The sequence below is a fragment of the Mytilus californianus genome, unplaced genomic scaffold, assembly GCF_021869535.1.
Source record: "Mytilus californianus isolate M0D057914Y unplaced genomic scaffold, xbMytCali1.0.p SCAF_3, whole genome shotgun sequence".
Taxonomy (NCBI): Eukaryota; Metazoa; Mollusca; class Bivalvia; order Mytilida; family Mytilidae; genus Mytilus; species Mytilus californianus.
Window position 1 is genome coordinate 74,970,108 of NW_026262679.1, and position 14,962 is coordinate 74,985,069.

The 14,962-nt window shown below is 30.1% G+C and overlaps 1 long non-coding RNA gene across 40 annotated transcripts in view; it reads left to right on the forward strand.

Moving 5' to 3' along the window:
• LOC127733270 (uncharacterized) overlaps positions 1-14,962 on the forward strand; it is a 266,208-nt gene that overhangs the window by 127,578 nt on the left and 123,668 nt on the right. For 4 of the 40 annotated variants that reach the window (XR_007997002.1, XR_007997005.1, XR_007997025.1 and 1 more), the window contains exon 2: positions 6,008-6,075. The exons of 24 other annotated variants lie outside the window; for them this stretch is intronic. This is a non-coding gene — a long non-coding RNA (uncharacterized LOC127733270). Of the gene's footprint in view, positions 1-4,872; positions 4,957-6,007; positions 6,076-8,502; positions 8,587-10,560; positions 10,900-14,962 lie in introns of those variants that run through there. 12 more of the 40 variants (XR_007996997.1, XR_007997007.1, XR_007997000.1 and 9 more) reach the window with 6 other exon arrangements.

A 14,962-nucleotide genomic window follows, 5' to 3' on the forward strand; every position in this document is an offset into this window, starting at 1 on the left:
TCTCTTGTGGAGAGTTGTCTCATTGGCAATCATACCACATCTTCTTTTTTATTTGTACTCCAATTTAGGATTTGAATTAAAACATGCATCACATTAATTTCTGAATTAATTATAACATCAAATATTCTCTTAACATTGACAATTTGGAAACCCTTTCTCTAATAGTCTCACCTGAACGAAAGTAAAGTTTCCGATTGTCAATTTGGATATCTACATATTTAGTCGATTTTTTTAAAGTAATTTGGAAAATATGACTTGATTTAGGTTGTTTGAAATTCAGTTGAATTTGAATCATTTCTATTCAAAATGTATACATCAGATTGTTTTGGTTAGCCACCAACTTCTGATAATTTGACACGCACATTAATTTAGCAAATAATGATTATATCATTAAACCTTCCTCATTACTGATTGAAATATAGATTTAAAATGAAAATAAGTTAATGATATAGTCAAAAAGAGCAATTGAGCAATGATGATGGCTGCCATTAATGCCAGTTTTTCTTTATAGATATTTTGAAAGAAAAGAAAAATTAAAGTAGCCAATTTTTTAAGTTTTATATTTGGTTCAATATTTTTGAACTTATTTTGTTTTTGTTTCAGATACCAGCCCCAGGATATTTACGTCAGGACAGGTAACATATGCATCGGAAAGTAAGTATATTTTTTTTTTATTTATTAATAGTTGTCTGATAGATATTAAAATAATTTGAATATGTATTACAGATAGACGGGAGCCAAGAGAGAAGAAGACGAAAAGTACAGTCCTAGACATGGAGATGATTTGATTATAGATGCCTAGATGATGATGTAGGTATTTTGTCATTACAATTGTACTTAAACTGTTAATAGTTGAAAGGTAATAAAATCAGTTTTCCCTAGAGAAACAGCTTGAAAATGTATTACAAATTAGTCCAAAATTTCTTTTTCAAATTTATACTCGAATGAAATATATTTTAATGAGAAAGTATACTTAGTATTCTCGTTTGAATTGTTTTACATTGTCATTTCTGGGCCTTTTATAGCTGACTGTGCAGTATGGGCTTTGCTCATTGTTGAAGGCCGTACGGTGACCTATAGTTGTTAATTTCTGTGTCATTTGGTCTCTTGTGGAGAGTTGTCTCATTGGCAATCATACCACATCTTCTTTTTTATTTGTACTCCAATTTAGGATTTGAATTAAAACATGCATCACATTAATTTCTGAATTATTTATAACAGCAAATATTCTCTTAGCATTGACAATTTGGAAACCCTTTCTCTAATAGTCTCACCTGAACGAAAGTAAAGCTTCCGATTGTCAATTTGGATATCTACATATTTAGTCGATTTTTTTAAAGTAATTTGGAAAATATGACTTGATTTAGGTTGTTTGAAATTCAGTTGAATTTGAATCATTTCTGTTCAAAATGTATACATCAGATTGTTTTGGTTAGCCACCAACTTCTGATAATTTGACACACACATTAATTTCGGAAATAATGATTATATCATTAAACCGTCCTCATTATTGATTGAAATATAGATTTAAAATGAAAATAAGTTAATGATATATAGTCAAAAAGAGCAATTGAGCAATGATGATGGCTGCCATTAATGCCAGTTTTTCTTTATAGATATTTTGAAAGAAAAGAAAAATTAAAGTAGCCAATTTTTTAAGTTTTATATTTGGTTCAATATTTTTGAACTTATTTTGTTTTTGTTTCAGATACCAGCCCCAGGACATTTACGTCAGGACAGGTAACATATGCATCGGAAAGTAAGTATATTTTTTTTTTATTTATTAATAATTGTCTGATAGATATTAAAATAATTTGAATATGTATTACAGATAGACGGGAGCCAAGAGAGAAGAAGACGAAAAGTACAGTCCTAGACATGGAGATGATTTGATTATAGATGCCTAGATGATGATGTAGGTATTTTGTCATTACAATTGTACTTAAACTGTTAATAGTTGAAAGGTAATAAAATCAGTTTTCCCTAGAGAAACAGCTTGAAAATGTATTACAAATTAGTCCAAAATTTCTTTTTCAAATTTATACTCGAATGAAATATATTTTAATGAGAAAGTATACTTCGTATTCTCGTTTGAATTGTTTTACATTGTCATTTCTGGGCCTTTTATAGCTGACTGTGCAGTATGGGCTTTGCTCATTGTTGAAGGCCGTACGGTGACCTATAGTTGTTAATTTCTGTGTCATTTGGTCTCTTGTGGAGAGTTGTCTCATTGGCAATCATACCACATCTTCTTTTTTATTTGTACTCCAATTTAGGATTTGAATTAAAACATGCATCACATTAATTTCTGAATTAATTATAACAGCAAATATTCTCTTAGCATTGACAATTTGGAAACCCTTTCTCTAATAGTCTCACCTGAACGAAAGTAAAGCTTCCGATTGTCAATTTGGATATCTACATATTTAGTCGATTTTTTTAAAGTAATTTGGAAAATATGACTTGATTTAGGTTGTTTGAAATTCAGTTGAATTTGAATCATTTCTGTTCAAAATGTATACATCAGATTGTTTTGGTTAGCCACCAACTTCTGATAATTTGACACACACATTAATTTCGGAAATAATGATTATATCATTAAACCGTCCTCATTATTGATTGAAATATAGATTTAAAATGAAAATAAGTTAATGATATATAGTCAAAAAGAGCAATTGAGCAATGATGATGGCTGCCATTAATGCCAGTTTTTCTTTATAGATATTTTGAAAGAAAAGAAAAATTAAAGTAGCCAATTTTTTAAGTTTTATATTTGGTTCAATATTTTTGAACTTATTTTGTTTTTGTTTCAGATACCAGCCCCAGGACATTTACGTCAGGACAGGTAACATATGCATCGGAAAGTAAGTATATTTTTTTTTTATTTATTAATAATTGTCTGATAGATATTAAAATAATTTGAATATGTATTACAGATAGACGGGAGCCAAGAGAGAAGAAGACGAAAAGTACAGTCCTAGACATGGAGATGATTTGATTATAGATGCCTAGATGATGATGTAGGTATTTTGTCATTACAATTGTACTTAAACTGTTAATAGTTGAAAGGTAATAAAATCAGTTTTCCCTAGAGAAACAGCTTGAAAATGTATTACAAATTAGTCCAAAATTTCTTTTTCAAATTTATACTCGAATGAAATATATTTTAATAAGAAAGTATACTTAGTATTCTCGTTTGAATTGTTTTACATTGTCATTTCTGGGCCTTTTATAGCTGACTGTGCAGTATGGGCTCTGCTCATTGTTGAAGGCCGTACGGTGACCTATAGTTGTTAATTTCTGTGTCATTTGGTCTCTTGTGGAGAGTTGTCTCATTGGCAATCATACCACATCTTCTTTTTTATTTGTACTCCAATTTAGGATTTGAATTAAAACATGCATCACATTAATTTCTGAATTAATTATAACATCAAATATTCTCTTAACATTGACAATTTGGAAACCCTTTCTCTAATAGTCTCACCTGAATGAAAGTAAAGTTTCCGATTGTCAATTTGGATATCTACATATTTAGTCGATTTTTTTAAAGTAATTTGGAAAATATGACTTGATTTAGGTTGTTTGAAATTCAGTTGAATTTGAATCATTTCTATTCAAAATGTATACATCAGATTGTTTTGGTTAGCCACCAACTTCTGATAATTTGACACGCACATTAATTTCGCAAATAATGATTATATCATTAAACCTTCCTCATTACTGATTGAAATATAGATTTAAAATGAAAATAAGTTAATGATATAGTCAAAAAGAGCAATTGAGCAATGATGATGGCTGCCATTAATGCCAGTTTTTCTTTATAGATATTTTGAAAGAAAAGAAAAATTAAAGTAGCCAATTTTTTAAGTTTTATATTTGGTTCAATATTTTTGAACTTATTTTGTTTTTGTTTCAGATACCAGCCCCAGGATATTTACGTCAGGACAGGTAACATATGCATCGGAAAGTAAGTATATTTTTTTTTTATTTATTAATAGTTGTCTGATAGATATTAAAATAATTTGAATATGTATTACAGATAGACGGGAGCCAAGAGAGAAGAAGACGAAAAGTACAGTCCTAGACATGGAGATGATTTGATTATAGATGCCTAGATGATGATGTAGGTATTTTGTCATTACAATTGTACTTAAACTGTTAATAGTTGAAAGGTAATAAAATCAGTTTTCCCTAGAGAAACAGCTTGAAAATGTATTACAAATTAGTCCAAAATTTCTTTTTCAAATTTATACTCGAATGAAATATATTTTAATAAGAAAGTATACTTAGTATTCTCGTTTGAATTGTTTTACATTGTCATTTCTGGGCCTTTTATAGCTGACTGTGCAGTATGGGCTTTGCTTATTGTTGAAGGCCGTACGGTGACCTATAGTTGTTAATTTCTGTGTCATTTGGTCTCTTGTGGAGAGTTGTCTCATTGGCAATCATACCACATCTTCTTTTTTATTTGTACTCCAATTTAGGATTTGAATTAAAACATGCATCACATTAATTTCTGAATTAATTATAACAGCAAATATTCTCTTAACATTGACAATTTGGAAACCCTTTCTCTAATAGTCTCACCTGAACGAAAGTAAAGTTTTCGATTGTCAATTTGGATATCTACATATTTAGTCGATTTTTCAGCTTGAAAATGTATTACAAATTAGTCCAAAATTTCTTTTTCAAATTTATACTCGAATGAAATATATTTTAATAAGAAAGTATACTTAGTATTCTCGTTTGAATTGTTTTACATTGTCATTTCGGGGCCTTTTATAGCTGACTGTGCATATAAGTAAGTATATTTTTTTTTCATTGATGAATAGTTGTCTGATAGATATTAAAATAATTTGAATATGTATTACAGATAGACGGGAACCGTGAGAGAAGAAGACGAAAGTACAGTCTTAGACATGGAGATGATTTAATTGTAGATGCCTAGATGATGATGTAGGTATTTGGTCATTACAATTGTACTTAAACTGTTAATATTTTTAAGGTAATAAAATCAGTTTTCCCTAGAGAAACAGCTTGAAAATTTATTACAAATTAGTCCAAAGTTTCTTTTTCAATTGTATCAAATTCATACTCTAATGAAATATATTTTAATAAGAAAGTATACTTGTACTGCAATTTAGGATTTGAATTAAAACATCACATTAATTTTTGAATTAATAATAACAGCAAATAGTCTCTTAACATTTGGAAATAATGATTATATAAAAAAAACGTCTTCATTACTGATTGAAATATAGGTATAAAATGAAAAAAAGTTAATGATATATAGTCAAAAAGAGCAATTGACCAATGATGATGGCTACCAGAGTATAGAACTTTTTGATAGGTTACCTACTCTGTGTTAAGACATTCTTGTACTCTGTGATGTAAGAAAAACTGAAAGAAGTAAAATCATGTAAGCTTACAATCGGTGCAATTTGTAGATTAATTGTTTTATTGGTTTTTTTTTGAGAGTCATCTCATCTGTTAAAATTTTGCCTGTTTGTTGCCTAAAAAGTTTATTAGCCATTCATGAGAAGCAAACTTCAAAGGCAGTGACACACCTGTCAATTCAAAGGAACACAGCATGACTCCCTATAACTTCAGATAGGGCAGCATGGCAGCAAAACAAGTTGGAACTGACAGTAGTGACCAGACAACATAATACTTGAGGGAATAAAAATAATTTAATTTATAAATCCAGACGATTAAATTTCAAGATTAAATCTTCAGTCGACCTGTTCATGGAGTTATTGATGTTTAAAGATGATTTTTACCATGTTTTTTCAGTTTTTGCCTATTATCTAGAAAAAATGACCAGCAGGACAAGATCTAAAATATGTCAACGTGACTGAATGTGTCAAGTAACACTTTATAGAGTTATTTCCCTTTCGTGATGATTTTAATCAAGAAGTGGTTATTGTTGAAGATGATGTTGAGCAACACGGGCTCTAAAGAGCCTCTGTTTGAACAATTTTGATTGACCTAAGCATTTTACTTTCAGGTTAGCATTAATTACTGCTTGTCATTATGGATTGAAGTTTAGAATGATCATTGAATCCGACTTTTAAGGTAAGAACCATTGCATAGATTTATAAACTTGTTGATTAAAGATTATGTAAACGCCTTTGAATTTTGTTATTTTACATGTGACATTTTGTTGCAGAAGCCAGGCATAGCAATTCACATTACTTTGCTATAGGCGTCAAAATTTAGGGTTCAGTATTATGGTTAAAAAGTTTTCAAACATCAATAACTTTGTCAAACTTTGAAGTAATTGTACATAAGAAGAACCAACCGCAAAATTTTGAAATTCAAATATAAAAAAAAATATTCGTCAATTGAAGGAACAATACACTAATTCACAAATGTATGTAGGTATGAGTAAATTATTATTGTTTGGTCATAAGTTGAATATTTTTCTATATTTTAATTCTTTGATTAGTTGTGTTACATTGACCAAAAATACAAGAAATAACTTTCTACACATTTCAATTTTGTTTTGATGCAACATCATCCACAATATCTTATTTGACAACACTCATTGTTGCATATAAAATCAGAGAAATGAAATTATCATCAATTTTTATTTAACTTGGAAATCACAGTACTTTGTTGCAACCGATGTAATAAATATACTTTTTTTCACAGTTTTCACTAAGATAATTTTAAGGTTAAAGTTTTACAGATCAAACATTTATTTTTTATTTTCCACATTCAAAGTACCAAGAAAGAGTTATTTCATTAGTTTGATATATGGTTTCTAGTAACATGAATAAAATGTTATAACATTTGAAAAGTAAATTCTGAGATAGATTTCATCTTCAGGGGGAGACTAGTACAACAAACTGAAAGAATGTGTCATTCAATGGGAGATAACTCATAAATTATTGAAAAAAAATAATGTTGAAACAAAATCAAAACATGTTTTGTATTTCCGGCTTTTATAGATATTAAACTGGTTTTAATGCTATGCTTAATCTTAAGTCGGAAAACTAATTTTTGGCGAACAATTTAACACTTTTGTAAAATATATAATTTGTTAATTTTAATTCCTTTTTTAGGTTATTGCAGTGACTGTTTTCATGGATGGAGAGTAAAACTTGGTGGTCTGATACTGCTCTATATTAGTAAGTATATAATTCCTCTGTTAAAAACAAATTTATTTTCATCTTAAAATAAAAATTGATAGGAATGTAATGTGCATTAGGCTTGAAAGTTTTAAAGAGTTTAGTCAGTTCTTTTTGTCTACCTTGCACCACAGGGGATATATGGTTATGGTCTTTGTCCAAGTGTCGTAAACACATCAATACTTAAGGATGTTTGCTCTTTTTTTTTTTTTTTTTTAACTTTTTGTCAGATAATCGGAATCATCTCGTTTTATCCATGAAGTGCCATTACAATTTTGCCTGCTTACACCCCTACTTATCTTTTCATAATTTTATTACATATTGTTTGAAAAGCCATGTTTGAAAATCTTAAAATCCTTGTTATTTTTTCATAGTTCTAATTTGCAATAAAATAAATAAATGGAGAAGATGATGCCCCTTGTTGCATAAAACATTATAAAGGGACAGTAAAAGTGATGTCACCCTAATTAGAAATTGATCTGAGTTTTGCGGTAATAAGCATTGGGATAAGTCTACTAACATTTGGTTGAGGCACACTTAATTTCGAGGACGGAAATGAAAAATTCAGCAATTTTTCCATTTGTAAAGGGGCATAACTTTAGAACAGTAAAAGTGATGCCACTTAAATTCAAAGCTGATCAGAGTTTTGTGGTAATTGTGTATAAGTTTCAAAATATTTGGTTGAGGCAAACTAAAGTGAACAACGATACCCACTTTTGGGACGTACATACAGACGTACAAGGGTAACACTTAATGCCCCTTCCACTTTGGTGCTGGCATAAAAAATGAACTATATGTTAACAACAAACAGAAACAAAAATTCTTTTTAAATCACATACTATTGCCTTCATTTTGATACTAATTTTCAAAACCTACCTGAATTAAGATATGATCAATTGCCATGATTGCCGTTAGAATTAAGGCAAAATAAAAATATATATGTGGTTCTGGTTACCAGACCGACCCTAGTACTTTTATTTAATTCTGTTAAATAAATTTTGAACGATCCCATTTTATGGAATGTGAATTTCTAAAATTAAATTCACAGACTTCAGTCATATCAATTTCCAATAAAAGTATCCACTACGGCTAAAAATGCAACAATTTCTTAACAGAATGCAACAAAAATTAACTAAATACATAATATGTCTTTTTATTTTACAACCAAACATATAGAAAATGGCAAACTTCCAGAAGGAGCGTGTATATTACCAGAATCAGACTCAGTGAACAAGATTTTTTTCCAGATTTTGACATTCCAAAAAAAAAAAAAAACAAAGTTGACCTACAGACCCAATTTTTTTGGAGGATGTAACTGGAACTACACATATATTTTTATTTGGCCTAAGTTTTTTTTTTTATTATGCAGATGAAAATTTGGATCCTTTTGGTTGGAAAGATTGTCAGGAACCTGAAGAAACTGAATTCACAATAAACATATGTACACAAACAGGTAAATATATATCTGTACATAGTAGGGATGTCATCGAGTATTCGAGTATCGCTCTGTAGTACCGAGTATTAAATACCAAAACATTACTCGACTAATTGGTTTCCTGTTTGAATATTGCTGTCTTCTTAACATAAAATTGATCTTCTTGAGAACCTCTTTCGAAAAATCAAATAGGCATCATTGATTAATCATACTAGTAAATTAAATACATTTTGTTTCGAATGCTTGTGCTAAATTGTCATTTAAAATACCTCCATAACTTCAAGGTGGGGGTTTACAGTTGTTTGTCTAAGTCAGAATTTTTTTTTTGCGCGCCAACATTTTTTTTATAGTATTTTGACGCTATCAATCAAATAATTTTTTTCAAAATTTAACACATTAAGGTATGGGGAAAATTTGGATTCAGAATATTTTTTTTTTGTCATCTGCTTGACCACAATATTTTTTTTCATCAAATTGAGGATCAGAATATTTTTTTAAGGCAAAAACCATAACCCCCCCCCCCCCCCCCCCCTTGAAGTTAAATGGTTGTTCCCTTAATGTATTTTAAGGAAAGATGGGGATACTTTTAACCACAATAAAAGTACCCCCAATTTTTACTAATTCTAAATGTTTATGTATGACTTTTGTCTCGCCTTGACGGAGTCAAAAAGCGAGACATAGGTATGCTGTTTCCTGCGTCGGCGGCGTCAACAATGTATTAGTTTGTGATAAGGTCTAGTTCATGATGAACCACTAGTGGTAGGTCAATGATATTTGGTATGCAGTTGTATTAGCATTGGCACATCTCATTACCATGGAGATTATTTGGCCCCGCCCCCTCAGTCAAGGTCTATTGACTTTGAAACTTTTCATAGTTTACATGTATTAGTTTGTGATTAGGTGATTAGGTCAATTTATGGGGAACCACTAGTGGTAGGTCAATGATATTTGGTATGCAGTTGTATAAGCATTGGCATATCTCATTTCCATGGAAATTATTTGGCTCCGCCCCCTTTGTCATGGTCTATAGACTTTGAAAATTTTGCTCAGTTAACATGTATTAGTTTGTGATTAGGTCAGTTCAAGGGGAACCATTAGTGGTAGGCCAATGTTAATTGGTGTTCAGTTGTATAAGCATTAGCACATCTCATTTCCATGGAAAATATTTGGCACCGCCCCCTCAGTCATGGTCTATTTACTTTGAAACTTTTGCTTAGTTTACATGTATTAGTTTGTGATTAGATCAGTTTAAGATAAATTGCTAATGTTAAGTAAATGATATTTGGTATGCAAATTTATTGGCATTTGCAAGTATCATTTCCATGGAGATTATATAGCCCCACCCCTGATCATGGTTCATTGACTTTGAAACTTTTACATAGTTTACAAGTTAATGTTTGTTTAGGTTTGTTTAAAGGGAACGACTTATAATAAGTCAATGGTATTTGGTATGCAGTTGTATTAGCATTGGCACATCTCATTTCCATGGAGATTTTTTAGCCATGTACCTTCAGTCATGGTTCATCGACTTTGAATATTTGCATAACTTACATGTTAAAGTATTGCTATTTTAATTTCAACATTTGCATTATCAAAATTACAAAAAGGCGAGACATATCTCTGTGATAACAGTTTATTCAAGAGATTGCAAGAAAATACATGCAAGCCCCATTACATCCTAGTCGAGTGCCCATGTGTGCTCTTATATAAAAGTACATGTACACAAATAAAAGCACAGTTGCATGTGAATTGGGTTTGAAATGAAGTATTGCTCCAAAACATTTTTTTTGTTAAATTGGTCTGGAGTTTCCAGGCTACTATCTGAGAATGCACTAGCTAAACTAGACTTTTGGTCGTAATATCCCAATATAAATGATTCCATATGCAGATGATCAACATTGAACAATACAATATATAAAATAAAAGCTTATGTTTGATATACAAATCATTAGTCTTCTTTATTGTTATAAATCAATAAATCATTTTTTCCAGAAAAATAACAACACTGGTTGATACAATTCTAGGAACCGGAAGAAGTTAAAAGTTTGACTTGCAACGGAAAATCCAGGAAAACATGTCTTTTACTGAACAGTATGAGAGAGCAATGATGATTATTGGATTTAAACTGCTTGGAAAATATAACCAAATGAAGACGAAAAATGCACTGCATCAACAAACAAAACAACTACTGAAAGATTGGGATTCTAAAAACAATTGTTCAAAATCTTCTACAAGTTTAAGAAGACTGTACATACATGTATATATATATATATTTATATAAGAAAGAAAAAAGTTTCAAGCACATGCATTATTTTGTGTACATAAATGTAATGAATAGAAAAAAGGAAAGAAAAAAAAAAGGAAAACAAAATGAAAAGAAAAAAAAAAAAAAAAAAAAAAATTATAAAAAAGAGAGAAAAAAAAATGAAAAGAAAAGAGAGAAAGAAAATTAAAGAAAAGAAAAGAAAAGAGAGAAAAAAAATTAAAGAAAAGAAAAGAAAAGAAAAGAAAGAAAAAAGAAAAGAAAATTAAAAAAAAAAATTGAGGAGGGAGGTGGGTAATGCAGCCAAGTAATACTGTATTCACCAATTTTCATGCACCATAACACCCACAATCGTGATAGTACTCTTAGATTTTCCTACAAATTTTGTGATTAAATAATATTACCTCATTATGCAGGAAATCTATTTTAAAAATTATCTTTACAATCATCATCTAGAGCAGACCAATATTTACGTCTTTTATCATTTTCATTGATATAAGATACCCCATTTTTAATTTCTAAATAAAACCAAGGTGCTTATTAATATGAATACAGTACAACTTGCCAGTCACAAGCCTGGAATAAAGAGCCACATTAAAATATCAAGAATTAAGTTAAGTTTAAACAGGACTGTTTACAACTTTTTTGCCATTACTAGTATATGCATGTTACTCATATTTTTTCATTTTCGTTCAATAGGTCAATATAGAAAACAGGTGTGATTATGATTTTTATATAGCAGCTTTAGTTGCATGTACCTACCCTTTTTCAAAGTCTCTATAAACATGTTCATACCCTTAATTAATTGCCTTCATGGCTTAATTGCAGGTGTTTCCCATTTACATATGTTCTCCAGGTAAACAAAAAATTCTGAAACAAATTGTACATTCCAGCATTTAAGTGTCATACTAGTAAAAAAGGGGGGAAACAAATTTTAAACTTTTATTATATATTTAAATCATTAATTTATTGTGGCTTTAAATGCAGAGTGAACCACCATATAGCTTTAATTTTAGATTTATTGTGACTTTTAATGCCTAGTGAACTATCATATAATTTTAATGATATTATACCAACTTAAAACATACCTATAATTATGTATTGTACTAGGAATACACAAATCATAACTCATTATAATTTATATGTAGTTTTCATTCTAGTGAAGACCATGCTCATTACAATAAAAATTGTTTACAAATATCTTTAGTTCAGAGATAGTACATTTCTTTTCAGAGTCACAGTGTCGGATATTTTTTGTTCAACATACATGATCACATACAAAAGTCATGGGATAACGTCAGAAATCTAAGAAATATTTGAATAAAACAATGTTGCCTGCATGAAAATATTGATATTAACTTATTACGTTTGGTTTTCATCAGAGATAGTCCTTGGAGAAAATTTGCTGATCCTCACTATCGGTACATGTAAGTTCTATTACAATAAAAATATGTGATAAAAGTACATAAGGTAACATCTTTTTTCTTATTTTCCACATTTACAACACACAAAAAAAGAATTTTATCAGTTTAATATATGGTTTCCCGGATCAAGAATAAAAATTTTAAATCATGAAAAGTAAAATTTTGAGATAGAAAGTTTTTTTTTTTCATATCAGTACCAGAATCAGAATTTGACTTAATGTATTAAAGATTTTAATTAATCATATGGATGTCATATTTTTTGTGTTGTTGGGATGTTGTCACATTTATGTATTCAACACATCTTCTTTTACTCATTTTGTCATATATATAAAAAAGAAGATGTGGTATGATTGCCAATGAGACAACTCTCCACAAGAGACCAAATGATACAGAAATTAACAACTATAGGTCACTGTACGGCCTTCAACAATGAGCAAAGCCCATACCGCACAGTCAGCTATAAAAGGCCCCGAAATGACAATGTAAAACAATTCAAACGAGAAAAACTAACGGCCTAATTTATGTACAAAAAATGAACGAAAAACATATATGTAACACATAAACAAACGACAACCACTGAATTACAGGCTCCTGACTTGGGACAGGCACATACATACAGAATGTGGCGGGGTTAAACATGTTAGCGGGATCCCAACCCTCCCCTAACCTGGGACAGTGGTGTAACAGTACAACTTAAGAACCTATTTCCATATACTCTGGATTCATTATCATTCTTTGGATACCAATTTTTGTGGATATATAAGTGACCAACTTATAAAAGTGTTTAATGTAAACTTACAAATTTTCTATAGGCTTGTATGCCAACTTTAGCAAAACCCACAAAAATACAATTGTTCTTCAATCCACGAAATTGGAGAAATGTTAGAATATTGAGATCTACCTGCTGTAAATGTGTAATTACGTCAAAACTGTCAGACACATTTTTAAAGGAGTTATTGCCCTTAAATGTCAAATGTTACCAATTTTTTTTCCAATTTTATCTATTATTTTGAAAACAAAAATAAATGGAGAGAAATTTTAATAAAAAAAAGACAAGATATGCACAAAAGTCATATGGCTGAAATCTTCAGAGGACTAGTTATTGGAGTTATTGATCTTCAATGACAATTTTTAACATTGATCAGCAATACAAGATTGACAAAAAAGCCACCATGTCTTAAATCTTAATTCAACCTGTTCTTGGGAGTTTTTTCCGTTTAAAGATGATTTTTACCATTTTTTTTTTAAAGTTTTTGCCTATTATCTTGAAAAGAGTAGAATGGATACAAATATAGATAGAAACTTTAAAAAGCAAAAATGATCAGCAGGACAAAATCTACAAATATGTCAACATGACTGAAATTGTCAGTTAACTCTTTATAGAGTTATTGCCCTTTTGTGATAATTATAACCAAGAAGTGGTTATTGTTGAAGATTCAGGTGAGCGACACAGGTTCTTTAGAGCCTCTGTTTTGATTGACTAAGCATTTTATTTTCAGGCTAGCATTAATTACTGCTCGTCAGTATGGATTGATGTTTAGAATGGACATTGGAGCTGCCTTTTTAGGTAAGAACCATTGCATAGATTTATAATCTTGTTGACTAAGATTATGTAAACGCCCTTGAATTTTGTCAAGCCTGTGACATTTTGTTGCAGAAACCAGGCATAGCAATCCTACATTACGTTTTTATAGGTGTCAAAATTTAGGTTCAGTCTTGTAGTTAAATAGTTTTTAAACATTAATAACTTTGTCAATCTTTCAAGTAATTGTACAAAAGAAGAATCCACAGCGAAATTTTGAAAATTTATTTTTCTGTTTTCTGTAGTTTACAAAAGGTGCAATTTGTGGAAAAAAATAATTGTTTTATATATTTTCTATACACGCTATTACCATAGGAAAACAGTCAGCAAAATATTAAATACAAAAATTAATTTGCCTCCATCTATTTTTTAGAAGTCATTGTCTGATAACCAGGAAATATATTTGACATAGCCTGTAAATTGAAAATTGTACAATGATTCCTTGATAAATAATAACTGAAACCTTTTAAATATTTTCAGTAAAGGACAGTACAGTTTCTGATTGTCAATTTGGATATCTATATATTTATCTGAATTCCTGTGTAGTAATTGGGAAAAATATGGCTAGATTTAGTTGTAGCATATGAGTACGAGTAGCATATAGATATCTGCCAGTTCATGCAATAGCTACATTCAATTAATTATACTCTGAGCTTGTAGACGGGCCTGCTTTTCCATGACATCAATGTTCTCCAACAAAGCACAAATTCATAACTTTTTGTTTCTCTTACAGATGCAGCTTAAATTATTTGCGTCACAGACAACATCCAACACATCATTTATTCATGTGAATCTTCCCGAAATCCTTTGAGGTGAAAGACCAAGAAAAAACAAAAAAACGTTCAACACTAAACTTCAATGTTAGATAATTTGATATTTGTTTTTGATGAGGTTCGGCATAAATGTCCTGTGACGAGCCTTGCACTTGACCCGTAACACAGGTTCCCATATCAATTTTCTTTAGTAAAGTTTTTGTGGTTTTTCCTGGGCGGCGAGGTTACATTAAAGACGGATATATGCATACATTTATAGAGATATGGGCATTTTCTGCTTCTTGGTTGTCATTGGAGGGCCTCAGGGAAGACTAGTTTTATAGCTAACTGTGTAACCCTCTTTAAATAAAGA